Here is a 24,639-nt window from a genome sequence, read left to right as displayed (position 1 = left end):
CTTTCTGCCTCTCAGCTCCCTCAACCCTCCAACCAAGGAAGTAAGAGATTGCGCCACCCGGGCTGTTCTACCGGTAACTTTTATGCTGCGGCTAATTGATTTTCTTTTTGTTTTCAGGCCAAGGACCGCTTCCCTCGCATCGAATCAGATCGGCGAGGCCCTTGCCGAAAGCGCCCTTTGGACAAGGTTGATCCAGATCCCTTCGTCCCTTGGCACGATCTCAAGATGGGTCGCATCCCCACTCAGCGCCCTGGTAACTTTCCTTCCGCGGCTTCCGGTTCCGACGATGAGCTCACCATGCTTGAGGTAGTTTCCTCTTCCGGTCTCTTATGTATTGTTACTTTTTTCCTTCTGTAGAGGCTCCCTCAGCTGGCCCCGAACCACAGCTCCACGAGCACGCGGCTCCCCTGCAGGCCGAGGTTGGCCACGAGTTCCTGGAGAAGCTCATGCCTCAGAGCAAGAAGAACAAGGCGCCTGCTCCTGACGCCGGCTCCAGCCAAGCTCCCCCCGCCAAACGCTTCCGGACGGAAGTCCTTGGGGGAAAAGAGACTGGCAAGAGGCGCTACAAGCACAAGCAGATGCCGGTCGCCTCTGGGTAAGTTCTTTGTTTCTCTATTTGCTTCGTCTCACAAACTTTTCCTTTCTCTTGCTGATTTTGATCTTTTCTCTCTCTCTCTTGTTCAGCCATGTGCTCAAGCTCTCCAAGAGCGCCAGCGGCCCGAAGCCGGAGACCTCCGAGGGAACTGCAAGGACCCCAACTCCTCCTCCTCAGTCAAGCCCGGTACCATCTGGTACCGGCGACCTTTCTGCCTCCCCTCTGGGAGGCACCACAAGTGCGGGGCGCGCGGCCCCTACACCTCCTGATCACCGCGCGGAGGAGGATCTCACCTCCCCTCCAGAGAACCCAGATACCGGCGCCAGCAACACCGGCGCCGACGATGAAGCTGCCGGGCGGGCGGAACCTCTGGTTCCTCTCGCCCCGAAGAAGAAGAAGAAGAAGCACTCTAGCTCTTCCCCCTCCAAGGCCGCGTCGGATACTTCCGCGCCGGCCTCCTCTACGCCGCCAGAAGCTCCTATCCTTGAGCCTACTGGGGCCACTCCAACGCCGCCGCTAAGCCAAGGGCCGTCCGCGGCCAAGCCGACGCCGCCTCCCGAGACCCTCAAGATCGCGAAGTTCCTCAAGCCGGGGGCTTCCAGGGGAAAGGCTATGGAGGGCGGCAACTCAGCCACCGGCCCGCAACCTCTGGTGATGCACGTCAGCCCCGCCGCTGCTGCGGTTGGAGAAAAACCTTCCGGCCTCTTGGGCCGGATCGTTGAGCTGAAGCGCGAGGGCCGGGACCTGGGGCACCTTCTCCCCTACGCCCAAAAGTGGAACGATGCGGATATATCTGCATCCACCCGTGATGTCTACGGGAGCTTCTATTCTTGTAGACAGTGTTGGGCCTCCAAGAGCAGAGGTTTGTAGAACAGCAGCAAGTTTCCCTTAAGTGGATCACCCAAGGTTTACCGATCTCAGGGAGGAAGAGGTCAAAGATATCCCTCTCATGCAACCCTGCAACCACAAAGCAAGAAGTCTCTTGTGTCCCCAACACACCTAATAGGTGCACTAGTTCGGCGAAGAGATAGTGAAATACAGGTGGTATGAATAAATGTAAGTAGTAGCAACGGCACCAGAAAGGTGCTTTGCTGTCTAGGACTGCTGTGTGGTTGATGGTGGTAATATTGCAGGAAGTATAGATGCAGTAAAACAGTAAACAAACAGCGATAGCAGTATTTAGGAACAAGGCCTATGGATCATACTTTCACTAGTGGACACTCTCAACATTGATCACATAACAGAATAAATAGATAGATGCTAGACTCTACACCCTCTTGTTGGATGATGAACACCACTAACTGTGTAGGATTACACGAACCCTCAATGCCGGAGTTAACAAGCTCCACAATATTCAATGTTCATATTTAAATAACCTTAGAGTGCATAACAGATCAACATAACCAAACCAAGTACTAACATAGCATGCATGATACGTCTCCGACGTATCGATAATTTCTTATGTTCTATGCCATATTATTGATGATACCTACATGGTTTATGCACACTTTATGTCATATTCGTGCATTTTCTGAAACTAACCTATTAACAAGATGCCGAAGTGCCGGTTCTCGTTTTCTGCTGTTTTTGGTTTCAGAAATCCTAGTAACGAAATATTCTCGGAATTGGACGAAACGAAGACCCGGGGGCCTATTTTTCCACGGAGCTTCCAGAAGACCGGAGAACATACGAAGTGGGGCCACGAGGTGGCGACACCACAAGGCGGCGCGGCCTAGGGGGCCCGCGCCGCCCTATGGTGTGGCCCCCTCGTCGGGCCCCCGACTCTGCCCTTCCGCCTACTTAAAGCCTCCGTCGCGAAACCCCCGAGGCGAAAAACCACGATACGGAAAACCTTGCGAGACGCCGCCGCCGATCCCATCTCGGGGGATTACGGAGATCTCCTCCGGCACCTCGCCGGAGAGGGGATTCATCTCCCGGAGGACTCTACACCGCCATGGTCGCCTCCGGAGTGATGAGTGAGTAGTTCACCCCTGGACTATGGGTCCATAGCAGTAGCTAGATGGTTGTCTTCTCCTCATTGTGCTTCATTGTTGGATCTTGTGAGCTGCCTAACATGATCAAGATCATCTATCTGTAATACTATATGTTGTGTTTGTCGGGATCCGATGGATAGAGAATACCATGTCATGTTAATTATCAAGTTATTACATATGTGTTGTTTATGATCTTGCATGCTCTCCGTTACTAGTAGAGGCTCTGGCCAAGTTTTTGCTTTTAACTCCAAGAGGGAGTATTTATGCTCGATAGTGGGTTCATGTCTCCGTGAATCTGGGGGAGTGACAGAAACCCCTAAGGTTATGGATGTGTTGTTGCCACTAGGGATAAAACATTGATGCTATGTTCGAGGATGTAGTTATTGATTACATTACGCACCATACTTAATGCAATTGTCTGTTGCTTTGCAACTTAATACTCGGAGGGGGTTCGGATGATAACCTCGAAGGTGGACTTTTTAGGCATAGATGCAGTTGGATGGCGGTCTATGTACTTTGTCGTAATGCCCAATTAAATCTCACTATACTTATCATGTCATGTATGTGCATTGTTATGCCCTCTCTATTTGTCAATTGCCCGACCGTAATTTGTTCACCCAACATGCTTTTATCCTATGGGAGAGACACCTCTAGTGAACTGTGGACCCCGGTCCATTCTTTAATACTGAAATACAAATCTGCTGCAATACTTGTTTTACTAATTTCTCTGCAAACAATCATCTTCCACACAATACGGTTAATCCTTTGTTACAGCAAGCCGGTGAGATTGACAACCTCACTATTTCGTTGGGGCAAAGTACTTTGGTTGTGTTGTGCAGGTTCCACGTTGGCGCCGGAATCTCCGGTGTTGCGCCGCACTACATCCCGCCGCCATCAACCTTCAACGTGCTTCTTGACTCCTACTCGGTTCGATTAAACCTTGGTTTCTAACCGAGGGAAACTTGCCGCTGTGCGCATCACACCTTCCTCTTGGGGTTCCCAACGGACGTGTCAACTACACGCATCAAGCAAATTTCTGGCGCCGTTGCCGGGGAGATCAAGACACGCTGCAAGGGGAGTCTCCACTTCTCAATCTCTTTACTTTGTTTTTGTCTTGCTTTATTTTATTTACTACTTTGTTTGCTGCACTTGTATCAAAACACAAAAAAAATTAGTTGCTAGCTTTACTTTATTTACTGTCTTGCACTCTATATCAAAAACACAAAAAAATTAGTTACTTGTTTTACTTTACTTAATATCATGCATGTTTTTATTTCACTAGTTAAGCATAATGGAAAACAACAAAAATATGAGAGATCTTTATGAACTTTATCTTGAATTAGGACATGATGTGTTTGAAGAGAGAATTAAAAAACCCATGGAACTTTATATGCATGCTAATGGGAATGTTATTACTATGGATGCTTTGAACACCATTGTTGCTAATGCTATGGAAAATTCTAAGCTTGGGGAAGCTGGCTCGATGAGCATGATCTTTTTAGTCCCCCAAGCATTGAGGAGAAAATTTTCTTTTATGATTACAATATGCCTCCTATATATGATGATAGCCACTTTGTTGAATTTGCTCCCACTACAACTAATAAAATTGATTATGCTTACGTGGAGAGTAATAATTTTATGCATCAGAATCATGATAAGAATGCTTTATGTGATAGTTACATTGTTGAGTTTGCTCATGATGCTACTGAAAATTATTATGAGAGAGGAAAATATGGTTGTAGAAATTTTCATGTTACTAAAACACATCTCTATGTGCTGAAATTTTTGAAGCTACACTTGTTTTATCTTCCTATGCTTGTTACTTTGCTCTTCATGAATGTCAACACCCGGATTTTTAAGTCCAGATGCCTATTATGCCATTCATCGCAATCCCAGGAATATTGTTTTTGCGAGACATAATAGATTGATATCACAACACATCATTCATTACAACACATAATCGTCTTACAACAAAGGATCACATGATCCAATCTTAATACAACATAGTGGATCTAGAGATCCTATTACAAAACACATAGCGGAAGCGAAGTAGTAGCGGTCGTGGTCCATCTATTCCACGAGCAACCGTTGACGTCGGGAGTGGTCCTAGTTGTCGTAGACGTCCTGCTGTCCTTCTTCCGGGTTCTGGTACTCCTCTTCATAGTCTGGCCATTTGAATAGCCAGGGACAAAGCCGTGAGTACTTTAAAAGTACTCGCAAACTAATACTAATGTAAGTACTATCAACTATAGTAAGGGGGTTCTAAGCTCTAGTTTCATTTGCATAAAGCCAGTTTTATTTCATAAGCACTTTAGTAAACCAAAACCTCTTCATTTGCTAACTAACTCATGTGGGAACATTAGTGTCATTCCCACAACTCAGTTGTGATTCAAGTCAAAGTCACCATTTCAAGTTCAAATCACAAGTCACCCTTCACATGTCACATTTTTGAAAATGGTCCGATGACGGAACAAGTATGGCCTTTCCAACCGTCCATAACCGTGGACGCGGCTATTCGAATAGTTCTACACTCGCAGAGGTCGTACACTTGTGCCACAACATTTGCAATAATCCGTCGGGGTTAATCGGCCCTGATTTACCACACTCCGTGTGCGGACTACCAACCATAACCTTTCACTTACATACCCTAGTATAGGCACCTCTCCCCATGAGCTTGGCCTCCCGGTGAAAACCAACCGTTAACCCGGGAACCGCACGGGGCTTGGGCCGGACATTCACCTCGTTTCACGTCATTCCTCATCATTTCTTTTGTTGTAGAGGCAGCCTCCAGCCTAACCCCGATGACGCTTGTTTAGAGGGAACCCATACTAAGATACATAAACTTCTAGTTAAGCCTTACCCATTTCAGGTATTGTGGGGGTACTTGTAAAATTGGAATGGTATCGCATCCGAACCCAACCATCGGTTTTGGTAAAATTCACCAAGTCATTCACCAGTCATATTCACCTTCAAAATCTTTCAATAGAATGACTCATCATTCCAAGGTTTTCAAAGTCATTTCATTTCACAAGTTCCCATCTAGAGTAGTCAATTTTATTCATTTAGCACTAGCAACTAGGCATGAGGGGTGCTAACTTAGCTTATAGCTTTCTAGGCTAAGTTTGATACTCTCGTAGTATTCTATCTCTAGACCAAAGTTAACTATAAAAGCAAGTTATGAATAATCAAAAACAAAAGCTTGTAAGAGTAAAACTGGGAAATAGGATCATAAGCATAAAGTAAAATGGGGTGGTGCCTTGCTCTTGTAGAGCTTTGCACTATGGTTAGCTTGCATTGGTAAAAGCATGCAAGAATACTAGCTTGCATTAGTCTAGCTTGCATTGGTAAGAGCTTGCAAGAATATCAGCTTGCATTAGTCTAGCTTGCATTGGTAAGAGCTTGCAAGAATATCAGCTTGCCTTGAGTGGTGTACTTGATCAAAGTGGTCTTCCTCTCCTTGAAAGTAGACTTCCTCCTCCTCTTGATACTCCTCGGTACTAGCGTCTAAAATACGAATACGAGGATACAATCACCAAACAATTCATTGGCTATTCCAAACATCACATATATTCACACCAACTATTCTATGCACACAATTAATACAATTTGGTGCATTGGTGGTATTGTTTTGAGGAAGAATAATTTTCTCTCATTTTATATGTAAATGATAGTTTCCATATAGTTCTTGAGGAATAATTTCCTCTCATTGAATCTTCTTTAAGATTTAATTTCTCAAACCATCACATATGAATTTATGTTGACCTAAGTCAACCATTCATCATCATCATTTGAGAAAATGATTTAAATGAGGTAGGGATACCTCATACCATTTAATAATGCCTATTATGATTTAATATCTTCAAGTATTTCATGTGAGAGTATTGGACCAGGGGTTCAAACTTCATATGAAAGCACTTAGGACAAGATTTAAATGAAGTGAAACACCTCATATAATTTACACAAGTAAACTAGCATCACTCATTACTATTAAGTGGGTAAATGTGTTGTTTTCTTATTTAGGAAAAATAATTTCCTCTCATACTAAATAAGGTGTTACTTTTAATTACTTAGAGAAATAATTTCCTCTCATTATCTTAGTAAGATTTAATTTCTCTTATGAATAATATATGACCTAGGTTGACCAAAGTCAACCTCTTCACACTTATCATTTAAGAAAATGATTTAAATGAGGTGAACACCTCATACCTTTTAATCCTAACATGGTAAAGATTTAATATCATCAACAATTCATGTGAGACCTAAATGATCAGAGTCTCTACCTCATGTAGAATTACTTGAGACAAAGATTTAAATGAGACCAACGCATCTCATATGATTTAATAAGTAGTTTTGAACAATTTAAATACTACTATGAAAGATTTAATATTTTCAAATAAGAACATATGGGTCATTAATACATGTGTCATCAACTCTCATTGAATCACTTGGATTAATGATTTAAATGAGATGCTACACCTCATATAATTTAAATACTATTTTTGAAATAGTTTCCATGAGCTAGAAATGGCCAGATAGCCATTATTTGAGTTTAGCCCATGATCATATGAAACAAATATAGTATTTTATTTCATAATAAATTAGACAACATCAAATGTGAATTTTGAGAGGTGGAACCACCTCAAAATAGTTTATGGTTGATTTTTAAGATTTATTTGAAGTTGGAAAAGGTACTTGATTTGTTATTTTTACTATTCCAATTCTACAACATATTTTGATTTGAATCCAGTGGAATTGTATAGAGTTTTTGATGAGCTTTCCAAGTATATAAAATTTGTTGAATTTGGCTCAGTAGATTTGGATCTATTAAATTTTGAAGCTGGCATCAGATTGTAAAATAAATGAAAAAGGAATAAACCAGTTTGAAATTTAAACGGGGGCGGGAAACTAAATTGGGCCGGCCCAGCTACGCTGGCGAGGCGAGCGGGCCGCCTGTCGGTGGGGTCCACTGTCGTGGCGTTTTAAAACGCCGAAGCGGTACGCGAATGGAGGCCGTGGGATTAAAAGAGATCGGGCGGCCGAGGTTTGTCCTCATCGTCGACGAGCTCCGGCGAGAGGCGAGGTCACGGCGGCGCTAATCGGAGGTGGGCGGCTCACCCGAGCTCCGGCGAGGCTGGGCGTCGGCGGCGTTCGACGTTGTCGAGGACGGCGAGTCGAACGGTGGTCGAGGAGGGCTTGAGGAGGACGCAATCGACGGCGAGCCTCTCAGCACCTCCGCGGCTCCGAGGTTGCAAATTGGACGGCGTCGGCGGCTAATTGAGCAAGGGGAGTGAGCGAGGCGAGTGAGAAGAGGGAGTGCGAGACTGGTGGTGTGAAGAAATCGAGTGGGAGGGTCTCTTTTTATAGCGGCGCGTGGTGGCCGTGGTGGAGCGGGGCAGGTTGACGGCGAGGTCACCGTTCCAGGGTGACGAGGGGCGAGGAGTGGGCTCGGAGTGTGGGCGACGTCATGGCGGAGCCGACGAGCGTCGTGGCGAGGCAGGGGAAGGAATGGTCGCGTCGTTATCGTCATCGGGCGCCAGGGTACTGCGGCGGATGGTCGTCGTCCGTGACGACGGCTACAGGGCGTGCGCGGGCCAGAGGGGTTGTCCAGGAGGGAGCAGGTGACCTGGTGCGTGCGTAGGAGAGAGGTAGAGGACGAGAGGAGGTCAGCAACGACGGGGCCAGCGGCGTCCTGTCGCGTCCGGGGGTGCCGCCGTGCGCGTCCCGGCGCGCGTGGGCGTCTCCGGGCGTGGTCCGGACGCGCGCAGCCGCTGGTCAATGCCGACGTCGTCTCGGGTCAGGGCGTGCAGTGGTCTACATCAGCAGGGTCGGGGCAAGCTAGGTGACATGTTGAGGTGGCCTGGATGGGAGAGGAGAGGGGTGAGCATGGTGAGTGTCAATGGTGGCCGGCATGGGTGGTGTTTTGGTCATGGTGACCAAGAGAGAGGGGTGCAGTGGCTTGTACTGGTGATGGGAGGTGTGAGGGAGCTCCAGGGCCTCAGAGATAGTCAGGGTTGGACTTGGTCCAAAATGAAAATGAGGTATGGGCACAAAGTTTATCCTCGCTCACAAGGTGCTCGACCAAATGGCCGAAAGAGAAATATTTTTGAATTTTGAAAAATCCTTTTGTGGATCTCATTTATATATTCATAGAAGTGGAATGGTGGTGGTGGTGGTCAATTTGGTGAAGAATTGCAAAATGCCAAAAGTGAGATGATCTACTCTTTAATTCAAGGTCTCCTCTTGTCCATTCTATTCTGGTCAACCTAGTCAACCTCAGGCAGTGATGGTCAACATGAAAGTTGTTGACCTTGACATGGTCTTGGATGACATGGTCATAGTTGACCAAGTTTGGTTGAAGAAAAATCAAATGCAGGGGTGTAAAGTAGGGAAGATTTTATAAATGGATCATATGACCATTATCACATGTATGTGAGTTTTGAATTTTCCTTTGATTTGATTCTTGTTTCTTTGATGCAAATGTGTTTGTTTATCATATATAAGTATTCTACAAGCAAGAGATCAAGCCATGGTGGCCTTGGTTGAAGATTTGCAAATTGGGCTAAGTGTATGTGAGTGAATTTTGGGGATTTTCTCACTATGTGATTTCTCTATTTTTGAATTGACTTTGGTTGACTCTAATGTGATTCTTATTGGTTTAGAAACATTTTCAAACCATTGAATCCATTTCAAAAGATCTTGGTCAAAGATTTGCAAAAATGGCCATAACACATAAGAGGTGATGTGTCACTTTTTATTATTTTTGTAAAGTGTTGATTTTGCTTCACTTGGACCTGGGTTAGGGTAAATTTAGGGTTATATGAAGTTTAGAAATGGTTGCACACCATTTGGTCAAGGTTTAATGTCATAGGGCAAAAATTGGTGAAGTGGCTATATGTCTCATATGTCTCTATGCATATGTTGCATTTGATTTTTGGTTTGAGTGTTCTTGGCCCATTTGATGTGGTTGAGTATGGAAAGGGTACATGGAAGTGATCCAACTATTCACCACAAGTCCTAGGGTCAAGATTCTTAAATTCACCAATTTGTACTTTACTCTCATTTGCCTCTATGGCATTTTTAGTTTCTTTTAAATTTTCTTTGGAAACCATTTGGATTTGGTTTGATAGGTACTAGGTAAGGTGTATGAAGGTTTTCCAAACCTCTAAGCAAAGTAGAAAAGCATAGGGTAAAGATTTATAAAAATAGCCATAGGCACATATACCTTTTTCTTATTTAATTTCCTTTTATTTTATTTTAACTAGTAGTGGTGAAAAGAGGGGTGAGGTTTAGGGTTTAAGATCATTTCAAAACTACTATTACATAGCAAATCATGGCTAATAGCACTAAGAAATTACAGCAAGTGATCAGATCTATGTATCATACTTAATTCAATAAAAGTTTTTGTTGGTTCCAAAATTTGGAACTAGGGAAGTTCATTTATTTTGAAATTTTTGGGATGTTACAAACCCTTCCCCCTTAAACAAATCTCGTCCCGAGATTTTAAGAAAAGTTAGGTTCCTAAGAAAGATTGAGCGGTGAGGTTAACAGGGGAACATACTTGGCATGGCTCGAGGGGCTTCCCGGGCTTCATTTGCAGTCATGTGGTAGAAACGGCCGTTGTTGTTGTTCTGGTTCCTTCTTCCGCGAAGCGGCGCTGTTGCTGAGCGGGTGGAGCGGTATTGGCGGCAATCTTGGCAAGCTTCTTAGGGCACTCATTGGAGTAGTGACCCACAACTCCACATTCATAGCAGTTGATGGTGGACTTGTCCTTGGGGTTGACGGGAACAGCGTTGCTTCCAGTCATTGGGGCAGTATTGGTGGTGTTGTTGTTTCCATTGTTGTGGTTGTTGTTGTTGTGGTTGTTGTTGTTGTTGTTGTTGCCTCTGGGCTTCGGGGGTCCTCCGTTGTGGTTGGTGTAGTTGGGACGATAATTCTGGGCAGGGGGCTTGTTGTATCTTGGGGTGAATCCTCCAGAGGAGTTATTGCGGTACTTCTGGGTATGGTGGGGTCCATTCTGGTTCATCATTCTTCTCTTGCGGTTCTCATTGGCCTGATGCAGCTTTCCTTCCATCTGTATGGCTGAGTCTACGAGGGCTTCCAAGTCGGCGAACGGAATGTTCACCAACACAGTTTGCATCTCGTCGTGCAGTCCGTTCAGAAATCTTTCCTTTCTCTTCTCATTGGTGTCGGTCTCGTCCGGGGCGTACCTTGACAGAGTAAGAAACCTGTCGCGGTATTCCACCACGGACATTTTTCCTTGCTTGAGTTCCCGGAACTCGTCTCTCATTTTCTTGATCAGTCCTTGGGGCACATGGTATTTGCTAAACTTGGTCTTGAAGTCCTCCCAGGTCATCATCTGTCCCGCATTCATTGCGCGGGCACTTGTCCACCAAGCTCCGGCAGGTCCCGACTAGATAGTGGGTGGCAAACAAGCACTTTTCTCGCGGCTTCAACTCCCGCAACTTCGAGGTTGTTCTCCATTGTCTGGAGCCAGTCATCAGCATCTAGGGGCTCTTCAGTCTTGTTGAACATCGGAGGGTTGGTGTTCTGAAAGTTCTTCAGCTTCGATCCAGGGTGATCATGATGGCCGTGATTGTTGTTTGCAAGCTGTTGAAGTGCCGCAATGTTGGCTTGACGTTCAGCTCTCTCGGCTTCTCGGTCGGCAAGCAGGGTTTGCAGCAGTTGCATCATCGCGTCGTGGGTGCGATTGGGAGGGGCCATCTGAACATTGAGGTATATGATAAGATAAGAGGGAAATTTCTATGGTTTGTTTTGGTAAGTTTGAAAAGTTCACAATATTGAAAATTTTGAGTAGTGTTGCGGGGGTAAAAACCAACAACACTTTTTCATTCATACCAAGCATCACATATTACAAATCTAACACACCGTTGGTTTGAAGAACCATTCATCGCTCTACGATACAAGGGGGATCCTGATACAACTCACACCTACTTAAGTGTCGGGGTGATACTACTCTTCCGGGTGGATCCTTCTTCTTCACGGGTGAGGTGCTTGGCGAGAGGCGAGGGCATTGTCCAAATCCCTGCGGGTTTTGTACCGCTCGAAGTCCCGAGGTGCTTCATAGGGGTTCATCTTTGGTTGTGGTGGGGGCATGGTCATCGGTCTTCCCATGGAGTCATGTCTTGGGTAGTAGATGAAACGAGTATTCTTGATCTTGTCCTCATTTTGTCCACACAGACGGGAAATTGCTTCTTGCATAGCTTTGTCTAATCCTTCCTTCCAAGTGTTTCCCGTTACAGAAAACCATATGGTTTCCCATACCGGGGCATCAAGCTTCCTTCTTAGATCAGTAGAAACGTCCCACTGAGGTGGTTCTCCTAACTGAGCCTTGAGGGGTATTCCGAAGAACTCGGGGTACGGGTGTCCTAGAAAGTCCACTAGTTGCTTCAACTCCTTTTCGAACCTTGGGTCGCCTCCGGAACCAAGCTTATAGGATTTCCATTGGTACGTCATCTGTGAGCAAGTAGGATAAGTAAGTTAAAGAAGTAGTCAAGTGTGCAAAATTTTAGATAGTGCTACAAAGAAGTAGAGTATGAATTTCTCATTTTGAAAAAGGATCTCAAGGATAAGGGTAAGAACAAGTTTTCACAAATATGCACTTCATTGGTTTTTGAAACTAAGTTTTTCAGACGTCCATTCTAACTAGGGTCTCCTAAGGTCAAACAATGGCTCTGATACCAACTTGTCAACACCCGGATTTTTAAGTCCAGATGCCTATTATGCCATTCATCGCAATCCCGGGAATATTGTTTTTGCGAGACATAATAGATTGATATCACAACACATCATTCATTACAACACATAATCGTCTTACAACAAAGGATCACATGATCCAATCTTAATACAACATAGTGGATCTAGAGATCCTATTACAAAACACATAGCGGAAGCGAAGTAGTAGCGGTCGTGGTCCATCTATTCCACAGGCAACTGTTGACGTCAGGAGTGGTCCTAGTTGTCGTAGACGTCCTGCTGTCCTTCTTCCGGGTTCTGGTACTCCTCTTCATAGTCTGGCCATTTGAATAGCCAGGGACAAAGCCGTGAGTACTTTAAAAGTACTCGCAAACTAATACTAATGTAAGTACTATCAACTATAGTAAGGGGGTTCTAAGCTCTAGTTTCATTTGCATAAAGCCGGTTTTATTTCATAAGCACTTTAGTAAACCAAAACCTCTTCATTTGCTAACTAACTCATGTGGGAACATTAGTGTCATTCCCACAACTCTGTTGTGATTCAAGTCAAAGTCACCATTTCAAGTTCAAATCACAAGTCACCCTTCACATGTCACATTTTTGAAAATGGTCTGATGACGGAACAGTATGGCCTTTCCAACCGTCCGTAACCGTGGACGCGGTTATTCGAATAGTTCTACACTCTGCAGAGGTCGTACACTTGTGCCACAACATTTGCAATAATCCGTCGTGGTTAACTGGCCCTGATTTATCACACTCCGTGTGCGGACTACCAACCATAACCTTTCACTTACATACCCTAGTATAGGCACCTCTCCCCATGAGCTTGGCCTCCCGGTGAAAACCAACTGTTAACCCGGGAACTGCACAGGGCTTGGGCCGGACATTCACCTCGTTTCACGTCATTCCTCATCATTTCTTTTGTTGTAGAGGCAGCCTCCAGCCTAACCCCGATGACGCTTGTTTAGAGGGAACCCATACTAAGATACATAAACTTCTAGTTAAGCCTTACCCATTTCGGGTATTGTGGGGGTACTTGTAAAATTGGAATGGTATCGCATCCGAACCCAACCATCAGTTTTGGTAAAATTCACCAAGTCATTCACCAGTCATATTCACCTTCAAAATCTTTCAATAGAATGACTCATCATTCCAAGGTTTTCAAAGTCATTTCATTTCACAAGTTCCCATCTAGAGTAGTCAATTTTATTCATTTAGCACTAGCAACTAGGCATGAGGGGTGCTAACTTAGCTTATAGCTTTCTAGGCTAAGTTTGATACTCTCGTAGTATTCTATCTCTAGACCAAAGTTAACTATAAAAGCAAGTTATGAATAATCAAAAACAAAAGCTTGTAAGAGTAAAACTGGGAAATAGGATCATAAGCATAAAGTAAATGGGGTGGTGCCTTGCTCTTGTAGAGCTTTGCACTATGGTTAGCTTGCATTGGTAAAAGCATGCAAGAATACTAGCTTGCATTAGTCTAGCTTGCATTGGTAAGAGCTTGCAAGAATATCAGCTTGCATTAGTCTAGCTTGCATTGGTAAGAGCTTGCAAGAATATCAGCTTGCCTTGAGTGGTGTACTGATCAAAGTGGTCTTCCTCTCCTTGAAAGTAGACTTCCTCCTCCTCTTGATACTCCTCGGTACTAGCGTCTAAAATACGAATACGAGGATACAATCACCAAACAATTCATTGGCTATTCCAAACATCACATATATTCACACCAACTATTCTATGCACACAATTAATACAATTTGGTGCATTGGTGGTATTGTTTTGAGGAAGAATAATTTTCTCTCATTTTATATGTAAATGATAGTTTCCATATAGTTCTTGAGGAATAATTTCCTCTCATTGAATCTTCTTTAAGATTTAATTTCTCAAACCATCACATATGAATTTATGTTGACCTAAGTCAACCATTCATCATCATCATTTGAGAAAATGATTTAAATGAGGTAGGGATACCTCATACCATTTAATAATGCCTATTATGATTTAATATCTTCAAGTATTTCATGTGAGAGTATTGGACCAGGGGTTCAAACTTCATATGAAAGCACTTAGGACAAGATTTAAATGAAGTGAAACACCTCATATAATTTACACAAGTAAACTAGCATCACTCATTACTATTAAGTGGGTAAATGTGTTGTTTTCTTATTTAGGAAAAATAATTTCCTCTCATACTAAATAAGGTGTTACTTTTAATTACTTAGAGAAATAATTTCCTCTCATTATCTTAGTAAGATTTAATTTCTCTTATGAATAATATATGACCTAGGTTGACCAAAGTCAACCTCTTCACACTTATCATTTAAGAAAATGATTTAAATGAGGTGAACACCTCATACCTTTTAATCCTAACATGGTAAAGATTTAATATCATCAACAATTCATGTGAGACCTAAATGATCAGAGTCTCTACCTCATGTAGAATTACTTGAGACAAAGATTTAAATGAGACCAACGCATCTCATATGATTTAATAAGTAGTTTTGAACAATTTAAATACTACTATGAAAGATTTAATATTTTCAAATAAGAACATATGGGTCATTAATACATGTGTCATCAACTCTCATTGAATCACTTGGATTAATGATTTAAATGAGATGCTACACCTCATATAATTTAAATACTATTTTTGAAATAGTTTCCATGAGCTAGAAATGGCCGGATAGCCATTATTTGAGTTTAGCCCATGATCATATGAAACAAATATAGTATTTTATTTCATAATAAATTAGACAACATCAAATGTGAATTTTGAGAGGTGGAACCACCTCAAAATAGTTTATGGTTGATTTTTAAGATTTATTTGAAGTTGGAAAAGGTACTGATTTGTTATTTTTACTATTCCAATTCTACAACATATTTTGATTTGAATCCAGTGGAATTGTATAGAGTTTTTGATGAGCTTTCCAAGTATATAAAATTTGTTGAATTTGGCTCAGTAGATTTGGATCTATTAAATTTTGAAGCTGGCATCAGATTGTAAAATAAATGAAAAAGGAATAAACCAGTTTGAAATTTAAACGGGGCGGGAAACTAAATTGGGCCGGCCCAGCCTACGCTGGCGAGGCGAGCGGGCCGCCCGTCGGTGGGGTCCACTGTCGGGCGTTTTAAACACGCCGAAGCGGTACGCGAATGGAGGCCGTGGGATTAAAAGAGATCGGGCGGCCGAGGTTTGTCCTCATCGTCGACGAGCTCCGGCGAGGGGCGAGGTTACCGGCGGCGCGAATCGGAGGTGGGCGGCTCACCCGAGCTCCGGCGAGGCTCGGGCGTCGGCGGCGTTCGACGTTGTCGAGGACGGCGAGTCGAACGGTGGTCGAGGGAGGGCTTGAGGAGGACGCAATCGACGGCGGAGCCTCTCAGCACCTCCGCGGCTCCGAGGTTGCAAATTGGACGGCGTCGGCGGCTAATTGAGCAAGGGGAGTGAGCGAGGCGAGTGAGAAGAGGGAGTGGAGACTGGTGGTGTGAAGAAATCGAGTGGGAGGGTCTCTTTTTATAGCGGCGCGTGGTGGCCGTGGTGGAGCGGGGCAGGGTTGACGGCGAGGTCACCGTTCCGGGGTGACGAGGGGCGAGGAGTGGGCTCGGAGTGTGGGCGACGTCATGGCAGAGCTGACGAGCGTCGTGGCGAGGCAGGGGAAGGAATGGTCGCGTCGTTATCGTCATCGGGCGCCAGGGTACTGCGGCGGATGGTCGTCGTCCGTGACGACGGCTACAGGGCGTGCGCGGGCCAGAGGGGTTGTCCAGGAGGGAGCAGGTGACCCGGTGCGTGCGTAGGAGAGAGGTAGAGGACGAGAGGAGGTCGAGCAACGACGGGGCCGGCGGCGTCCTGTCGCGTCCAGGGGTGGCCGGCGTGCGCGTCCCGGCGCGCGTGGGCGTCTCCGGGCGTGGTCCGGACGCGCAGCTGGCCGGTCAATGCCGACGTCGTCTCGGGTCAGCGCGTGCAGTGGTCTACATCGGGAGGGTCGGGGCAAGCTAGGTGACATGTTGAGGTGGCCTCGGATGGGAGAGGAGAGGGGTGAGCATGGTGAGTGTCAATGGTGGCCGGCATGGGTGGTGTTTTGGTCATGGTGACCAAGAGAGAGGGGTGCAGTGGCTTGTACCGGTGATGGGAGGTGTGAGGGAGCTCCGTGGCCTCGGAGATAGTCAGGGTTGGACTTGGTCCAAAATGAAAATGAGGTATGGGCACAAAGTTTATCCCTGCTCGCAAGGTGCTCGACCAAATGGCCGAAAGAGAAATATTTTTGAATTTTGAAAAATCCTTTTGTGGATCTCATTTATATATTCATAGAAGTGGAATGGTGGTGGTGGTGGTCAATTTGGTGAAGAATTGCAAAATGCCAAAAGTGAGATGATCTACTCTTTAATTCAAGGTCTCCTCTTGTCCATTCTATTCTGGTCAACCTAGTCAACCTCAGCAGTGATGGTCAACATGAAAGTTGTTGACCTTGACATGGTCTTGGATGACATGGTCATAGTTGACCAAGTTTGGTTGAAGAAAAATCAAATGCAGGGGTGTAAAGTAGGGAAGATTTTATAAATGGATCATATGACCATTATCACATGTATGTGAGTTTTGAATTTTCCTTTGATTTGATTCTTGTTTCTTTGATGCAAATGTGTTTGTTTATCATATATAAGTATTCTACAAGCAAGAGATCAAGCCATGGTGGCCTTGGTTGAAGATTTGCAAATTGGGCTAAGTGTATGTGAGTGAATTTTGGGGATTTTCTCACTATGTGATTTCTCTATTTTTGAATTGACTTTGGTTGACTCTAATGTGATTCTTATTGGTTTAGAAACATTTTCAAACCATTGAATCCATTTCAAAAGATCTTGGTCAAAGATTTGCAAAAATGGCCATAACACATAAGAGGTGATGTGTCACTTTTTATTATTTTTGTAAAGTGTTGATTTTGCTTCACTTGGACCTGGGTTAGGGTAAATTTAGGGTTATATGAAGTTTAGAAATGGTTGCACACCATTTGGTCAAGGTTTAATGTCATAGGGCAAAAATTGGTGAAGTGGCTATATGTCTCATATGTCTCTATGCATATGTTGCATTTGATTTTTGGTTTGAGTGTTCTTGGCCCATTTGATGTGGTTGAGTATGGAAAGGGTACATGGAAGTGATCCAACTATTCACCACAAGTCCTAGGGTCAAGATTCTTAAATTCACCAATTTGTACTTTACTCTCATTTGCCTCTATGGCATTTTTAGTTTCTTTTAAATTTTCTTTGGAAACCATTTGGATTTGGTTTGATAGGTACTAGGTAAGGTGTATGAAGGTTTTCCAAACCTCTAAGCAAAGTAGAAAAGCATAGGGTAAAGATTTATAAAAATAGCCATAGGCACATATACCTTTTTCTTATTTAATTTCCTTTTATTTTATTTTAACTAGTAGGGTGAAAAGAGGGGTGAGGTTTAGGGTTTAAGATCATTTCAAAACTACTATTACAAGCAAACATGGCAATAGCACAAGAATTAAGCAGGATCACTATGTATCATACTTAATTCAATAAAAGTTTTTGTTGGTTCCAAAATTTGGAACTAGGGAAGTTCATTTATTTTGAAATTTTTGGGATGTTACAATGAACTTGTTTATTTACAAGATTCCTATGCATAGGAAGCATTTTAGACTTAAATGTGTTTTGAATTTGCCTCTCGATGCTCTCTTTTGCTTCAAATACTATTTCTTGCGAGTGCATCATTAAAACTGCTGAGCCCATCTTAATGGCTATAAAGAAAGAACTTCTTGGGAGATAACTCATGTGTTATTTTGCTACAGTACTTGGTTTTTATTTGTGTCTTGGAAGTTGTTTACTACTGTAGCAACCTCTCCTTATCTTAGTTTTGAGTTTTGTTGTGCCAAGTAAAGTCTTCGATAGTAAAGTAAGTACTAGATTTGGATTACTGCGCAGTTCCAGATTTCTTTGCTGTCACGAATCTGGGTCTACCTCCCTGTAGGGAGCTCAGAAAATTAAGCCAATTTACGAGCATGATCCTCAGATATGTACGCAACTTTCATTCAATTTTAGCATTTTCGTTTGAGCAAGTCTGGTGGCCTAATAAAATCCATCTTTACGGACTGTTCTGTTTTGACAGATTCTGTCTTTTATTTCGCATTGCCTCTTTTGCTATGTTGGATGAATTTCTTTGATCCATTAATGTCCAGTAGCTTTATGCAATGTCCAGAAGTGTTAAGAATGATTGTGTCACCTCTGAACATGTGAATTTTTATTATGCACTAACCCTCTAATGAGTTGTTTCGAGTTTGGTGTGAAGGAAGTTTTCAAGGATCAAGAGAGGAGTATGATGCAATATGATCAAGGAGAGTGAAAGCTCTAAGCTTGGGGATGCCCCGGTGGTTCACCCCTCGCATATTATAAGAAGACTCAAGCGTCTAAGCTTGGGGATGCCCAAGGCATCCCCTTCTTCATCGACAACATTATCGGGTTCCTCCCCGAAACTATATTTTTATTCCGTCACATCTTATGCACTTTGCTTGGAGCGTCGGTTTGTTTATGTTTTTGTTTTGTTTGAATAAAATGGATCCTAGCATTCACTTTATGGGAGAGAGACACGCTCCGATGTAGCATATGGACAAATATGTCCTTAGGCTCTACTCATAGTATTCATGGCGAAGTTTCTTCTTCGTTAAATTGTTATATGGTTGGAATTGGAAAATGCTACATGTAGTAACTCTAAAATGTCTTGGATAATTTGATGCTTGGCAATTGTTGTGCTCATGTTTAAGCTCTTGCATCATATACTTTGCACCCATTAATGAAGAAATACTTAGAGCTTGTTAATTTGATTTGCATATTTGGTTTCTCTAGAGTCTAGATAACATCTAGTATTGAGTTTTGAACAACAAGGAAGACGGTATGGAGTCTTATAATGTTTACCATATGTCTTTTATGTGAGTTTTGCTGTACCGTTCATCCTTGTGTTTGTTTCAAATAACCTTGCTAGCCTAAACCTTGTATCGAGAGGGAATACTTCTCATGCATCCAAAATACTTGAGCCAACCACTATGCCATTTGTGTCCACCATACCTACCTACTACATGGTATTTATCCGCCATTCCAAAGTAAATTGCTTGAGTGCTACCTTTAAAATTCCATCATTCACCTTTGCAATATATAGCTCATGGGACAAATAGCTTAAAAACTATTGTGGTATTGAATATGTACTTATGCACTTTATCTCTTATTAAGTTGCTTGTTGTGCGATAACCATGTTTCGGGGACGCCATCAACTATTCTTTGTTGGATATCATGTGAGTTGCTATGCATGTCCGTCTTGTCTCGAAGCAAGAGAGATCTACCACCTTCATGGTTGGAGCATGCATATTGTTAGAGAAGAACTTTGGGCCGCTAACTAAAGCCATGATTCATGGTGGAAGTTTCAGTTTGGACATATATCCTCAATCTCATATGAGAATAATAATTGTTGCCACATGCTTATGCATTAAAGAGGAGTCCATTATCTCGTTGTCCATGTTGTCCCGGTATGGATGTCTAAGTTGAGAATAATCAAAAGCGAGAAATCCAAAATGCGAGCTTTCTCCTTAGACCTTTGTACAGGCGGCATGGAGGTACCCCATTGTGACACTTGGTCAAAACATGTGCATTGCAAAGATCAGTCCAAGTTAATTAGGACAAGGTGCGGGCACTATTAGTATACTATGCATGAGACTTGCAACTTGTAAGATATAATGTACATAACTCATATGCTTTATTACTACCGTTGACAAAATTGTTTCATGTTTTCAAAATAAAAGCTCTAGCACAAATATAGCAATCGATGCTTTCCTCTTTGAAGGACCATTCTCTTTACTTTTATGTTGAGTCAGTTCACCTATCTCTCTCCACCTCAAGAAGCAAACACTTGTGTGAACTGTGCATTGATTCCTACATACTTGCATATTGTACTTGTTATATTACTCTATGTTGACAATTATCCATGAGATATACATGTTACAAGTTGAAAGCAACCGCTGAAACTTAATCTTCCTTTGTGTTGCTTCAATACCTTTACTTTGATTTATTGCATTATGAGTTAACTCTTATGCAAGACTTATTAATACTTGTCTTGAAGTAATATTCATGAAAAGTCTTTGCTATATGATTCACTTGTTTACTCATGTCATTACCATTGTTTTGATCGCTGCATCCACTACATATGTTTACAAATAGTATGATCAAGGTTATGATGGCATATCACTTCAGAAATTATCTTTGTTATCGTTTTACCCGCTCGGGACGAGCAGTAACTAAGCTTGGGGATGCTTGATACGTCTCCGACGTATCGATAATTTCTTATGTTCTATGCCATATTATTGATGATACCTACATGTTTTATGCACACTTTATGTCATATTCGTGCATTTTCCGGAACTAACCTATTAACAAGATGCCGAAGTGCCGGTTCCTGTTTTCACGTTGTTTTTGGTTTCAGAAATCCTAGTAACGAAATATTCTCGGAATTGGACGAAACGAAGACCCGGGGGCCTATTTTTCCACGGAGCTTCCGGAAGACCGGAGAACATACGAAGTGGGGCCACGAGGTGGCGACACCACAAGGCGGCGCGGCCTAGGGGGCCCGCGCCGCCCTATGGTGTGGCCCCCTCGTCGGGCCCCCGACTCGCCCTTCCGCCTACTTAAAGCCTCCGTCGCGAAACCCCCGAGGCGAAAAACCACGATACGGAAAACCTTACCGAGACGCCGCCGCCGCCGATCCCATCTCGGGGATTCCGGAGATCTCCTCCGGCACCCCGCCGGAGAGGGGATTCATCTCCCGGAGGACTCTACACCGCCATGGTCGCCTCCGGAGTGATGAGTGAGTAGTTCACCCCTGGACTATGGGTCCATAGCAGTAGCTAGATGGTTGTCTTCTCCTCATTGTGCTTCATTGTTGGATCTTGTGAGCTGCCTAACATGATCAAGATCATCTATATGTAATACTATATGTTGTGTTTGTCGGGATCCGATGGATAGAGAATACCATGTCATGTTAATTATCAAGTTATTACATATGTGTTGTTTATGATCTTGCATGCTCTCCGTTACTAGTAGAGGCTCTGGCCAAGTTTTTGCTTTTAACTCCAAGAGGGAGTATTTATGCTCGATAGTGGGTTCATGTCTCCGTGAATGCGGGGAGTGACGAAACCCCTAAGGTTATGGATGTGCTGTTGCCACTAGGGATAAAACATTGATGCTATGTTCGAGGATGTAGTTATTGATTACATTACGCACCATACTTAATGCAATTGTCTGTTGCTTTGCAACTTAATACTGGAGGGGGTTCGGATGATAACCTCGAAGGTGGACTTTTTAGGCATAGATGCAGTTGGATGGCGGTCTATGTACTTTGTCGTAATGCCCAATTAAATCTCACTATACTTATCATGTCATGTATGTGCATTGTTATGCCCTCTCTATTTGTCAATTGCCCGACTGTAATTTGTTCACCCAACATGCTTTTATCTTATGGGAGAGACACCTCTAGTGAACCGTGGACCCCGGTCCATTCTTTAATACTCGAAATACAAATCTGCTGCAATACTTGTTTTACTAATTTCTCTCGCAAACAATCATCTTCCACACAATACGGTTAATCCTTTGTTACAGACAAGCCGGTGAGATTGACAACCTCACTGTTTCGTTGGGGCAAAGTACTTTGGTTGTGTTGTGCAGGTTCCACGTTGGCGCCGGAATCTCTGGTGTTGCGCCGCACTACATCCCGCCGCTATCAACCTTCAACGTGCTTCTTGACTCCTACTGGTTCGATTAAACCTTGGTTTCTAACTGAGGGAAACTTGCCGATGTGCGCATCACACCTTCTTCTTGGGGTTCCCAACGGACGTGTCAACTACACGCATCAATGCACACTGTCACCATTACACCGTGCAGGAGGAATAAACTACTTTAATAACATCACTAGAGTAGCACACAGATATATTGTGATACAAAACACATTGCAATCATAAAGAGATATAAATAAGCACTTCACTGTGCCATTCATAACAGTGAATAAGTATTCTGTGAAATATTGCCTAAGAGACCCACACGGTGCACACACTGTCACCTTTACACACGTGGGACAAGGAGTCTCCGGAGATCACATAAGTAAAATCCACTTGACTAGCACAATGACATCTAGATTACAAGCATCATCATATGAATCTCAATCATGTAAGGCAGCTCATGAGATTATTGTATTGAAGCACATCGGATGGAGATTAACCACATAGCTACCGTACAGCCTCGAGCTCGATGGAGAACTACTCCTCCCATGGAGACGAGCGTTGATGAAGATGGCGGTGGTGTCGATGGAGGAGCCTTCCGGGGGAACTTCCCCGTCCCGGCGGCGTGCCGGAACAGAGACTCCTGTCCCCCAGATCTTGGCTTCGCGATGGTGGCGGCTCTGGAAGGTTTTCTCTGGTTTCGTCGAACGTCATAGGGTTTTCGCGACGGAGACCTTAAGTAGGCGGAAGGGCAGCCTCGGAGGGGTCCTGGTGGGACCACACACTAGGTCGGCGCGGCCAGGGCTTGGGCCGCGCCGCCCTACTGTGTCCCCACCTCGTGGCCCCACTTCTTTTCCCCTTCGGTCTTCTGGAAGCTTCGTGGAAAAATAGGACCCTGGGCGTTGATTTCGTCCGATTCCGAGAATATTTCCTTACTAGGATTTCTGAAACCAAAAACAGCAGAAAACAGGAACTGGCACTTCGGCATCTCGTCAATAGGTTAGTTCCGGAAAACGCATAAATATGACATATAATGTGTATAAAACATGTAGGTATCATCAATAAAGTAGCATGGAACATAAGAAATTATAGATACGTTTGAGACGTATCAAGCATCCCCAAGCTTAGTTTCTGCTCGTCCCGAGCAGGTAAACGATAACAAAGATAATTTCTTAAGTGACATGCTATCATAATCTTGATCAATACTATTGTAAAACATATGAGATGAATGCAGCGATTCGAAGCATTGATGAAGATAATGAGTAAACTAATGAATCATATAGCAAAGACTTTTCATGAATAATACTTTCAAGACAAGCATCAATAAGACTTGCATAAGAGTTACTCATAAAGCAATAAATTCGTAGTAAAGGTATTGAAGCAACACAAAGGAAGATTAAGTTTCAGCGGTTGCTTTCAACTTGTAACATGTACATCTCATGGATATTTGTCAATGCAAAGTAATATAACAAGTGCAATATGCAAGTATGTAGGAATCAATGCACAGTTCACACAAGTGTTTGCTTCTTGAGGTGGAGAGAGATAGGCGAACTGACTCAACATAAAAGTAGAAGATAGGCCCTTCGCAGAGGGAAGCAGGGATTAAATCATGTGCTAGAGCTTTTTAAGTTTTGAAATCATATAGAGAGCATGCAAATAAAGTTTTGAGAGGTGTTTGTTGTTGTCAACGAATGGTAGTGGGCACTCTAACCCCCTTGCCAAACAGACTTTCAAAGAGCGTCTCCCATGAAGGACGTTATCTCTACCAGCAAGGTAGATCATCCCTCTTCTCTTTTGTTTACACATGTACTTTAGTTTTATTTATGGTCGACACTCCTCCCAACCTTTTGCTTACACAAGCCATGGCTAACCGAATCCTCGGGTGCCTCCCAACATTCACATACCATGAAGGAGTGTCTATTTGCAAAATTAAGTTGCTTACTGATGAATCAGAGCAAAACATGTGAAGAGAATTATTAATGAAGGTTGATTAATTGGGGGCTGGGAACCCCGCGCCAGCTCTTTTTGCAAAATTATTGGATAAGCGGATGAAGCCACTAGTCCATAGGTGAAAGCTGCCCAACAAGATTGAAAGATAAAACACCACATACTTCCTCATGAGCTATAAAACATTGACACAAATAAGGAGTAATAAAGTTTTAAATTGTTTAAAGGTAGCACATGAAGTAATTTACTTTGGAATGGCAGAGAAATACCATGTGGTAGGTAGGTATGGTGGACACAAATGGCATGGTTATTGGCTCAAGGATTTGGATGCACGAGAAGAATTCCTCTCAATACAAGGCTAGGCTAGCAAGGTTGTTTGAAGCAAACTCAAGTATAAAACGGTGCAGCAAGACTTACATATGAACATATTGCAAGCATTATAAGACTTTACATCGTCTCCTTGTTGTTCAAACACCTTAACCAGAAAATATCTAGACTCTAGAGAAACTAATCATGCAAACCAAATTTTAACAAGCTCTATGTAGTTCTTCATTAATAGGTGCAAAGTACATGATGCAAGAGCTTAAACATGAACTATATGAGCACAACAATTGCCAAGTATC

The sequence above is a fragment of the Lolium rigidum genome, chromosome 3 (genome assembly GCF_022539505.1).
Source record: "Lolium rigidum isolate FL_2022 chromosome 3, APGP_CSIRO_Lrig_0.1, whole genome shotgun sequence".
NCBI lineage: Eukaryota > Viridiplantae > Streptophyta > Magnoliopsida > Poales > Poaceae > Lolium > Lolium rigidum.
Note: the sequence above shows the minus strand (reverse complement) of the source record.